The sequence below is a fragment of the Triticum aestivum genome, chromosome 2A (genome assembly GCF_018294505.1).
Source record: "Triticum aestivum cultivar Chinese Spring chromosome 2A, IWGSC CS RefSeq v2.1, whole genome shotgun sequence".
Taxonomy (NCBI): domain Eukaryota; kingdom Viridiplantae; phylum Streptophyta; class Magnoliopsida; order Poales; family Poaceae; genus Triticum; species Triticum aestivum.
The window spans coordinates 11,940,799-11,942,518 of record NC_057797.1 but is presented as its reverse complement, the minus strand read 5'-3'; the positions used below and the strand labels follow the sequence as shown (position 1 = coordinate 11,942,518).

General features: G+C 45.5%; 1 pseudogene; it reads right to left on the bottom strand.

The window, feature by feature from the left end:
• The window catches only part of LOC123191312 (cytochrome P450 CYP71D313-like), an 18,782-nt pseudogene extending 18,183 nt beyond the window's left edge, over nt 1–599 (bottom strand).
• Nucleotides 600–1,720: the final 1,121 nt, after the last annotated feature.

The following is a 1,720-nucleotide window of genomic DNA, read 5'->3' as shown; positions in this document are numbered from 1 at the left end:
CGGCATAGATTGAAATCTATGCCGACGACCTAGCCGTCGGCATACCTGCTCCACGTGTCGTCTCCTGTATCGCGCCACGTGTCGTCTCCTGAATAGCGCTGTTGACGGCGCCGTCCGTTGCCGTCAGACGGAAAACAACGCCGACGGCTAAACTATGCCGACGGCTATCCCACGGCCGTCGGCATATGCACCTATGCCGACGGCTATACTACGCCGACGGTCTGACACATCTACGCTGACGTGATCTACGCCGACGGGGCTATGCCGACGGCAGCCGTAGGCATAGATCTATGCCGACGGGAAAGGACCTATGCCGACGGCCTTGGGCCGTAGTGCAGCAAGAGAAACGGCGCCCAGAACGCAACCAGGCGATGCTCGCGGGGTGTGGCACCGTCGAATGAGAGGTGGCCGAGAGCATATATCGCGGTGGCGTCGGCCAGTTGGTACGCCAGCCAGAGCATGAACCTGAACGTACGCCAGGATGTGCCACGCCGCCGGATCGCCGCTAACAGGACGAGGGCAACCTGCAGAGTTAGGCTCGTCAGCACCAGGCTCTGAACCGCCCACGCATTCCAGAAGTCTATAGGCCCTCCAGCCATTGCTCTTGTCCTGCACGCTTAAAAATATAGAAATTATCTAGAAATTCCCACAATAATCAGAAAGATCTGACCTTCAATTTAACTAGTTGAATGATCACAGACGATGGTTTAGTTCTACTATGTTATAAATTTTGCGATACAAACATGACCTCTCCAGTAAGGTCAAATACGATGTAAGTTCGTTCTCAGTATTATCATCCAAACACTGTTACAAATAATGGTGTGCAATGGTCTTTCGAACTTTAAACTAACTAAGAAAAATAGCAGGAAGTAGTACTAGGTAAGCAAATTATTTGTGGATATGGAAGAGGATAAATAAATGGTCATAGAGCCGTATTTCATCCTTTCTTGGGTTCCAATGTCAGAACACAAGTTTCAAAAGAACATATACAAACTGCAAATTAGAAGGCCGACTGATTCCAAAAGTGTTGAGCAGTTTAAAAATGGATTGAGCAGTTTCAAAAAAATATTTATGTAAATAATCCATGCCTTAACATTAATTGGACAATTTTTTTATCACAACATATTCATTTATATCTTTGCGAGGATTTTATAAAACATTTACACATAAGTAAAACTATATTTTTATCAACAATTCATATCCTAATATTAATTGTACAAATTATTTATTGTTTATTGCGTAAAATAAAAATAAACAAAAAGTGACCTATGGAAGGCTCGAACCCAAGACCAACCTGGTAAACCTACACGCGCTAGCCAATATATACATTCCAGCCCCTACCACCAAGGACTATGGCGGTAGGGTATTTTCAACCTCAAACGACCCGTGACGGCGCAATCAAATCCTACCGCCATAGTCCTCGGCGGTAGGCTGTGTTACCCTACCGCGAAGGACGATGGCGGTAGGAAAAGGGTCAGATCACGAAATTTTTTCAGATCGAGGTCAGATCGCGCTAAAGTTTACAAAAAAGGTCAAAACAGTGAATTCGGCCGTCAAGTGCCATGTCAAGACCAAGGCAGAGCTAGGCAACAAGGAGTACCAAAGAATCAAGAAATTAAGAACACTGAAAATAGTGAGGAATCACATGTGAACGTGCGCGCTGGATGCGTCTGTCAGGCCAACTAATCATTTGTAAGGAAAAGACGAACTAGGTGAATAA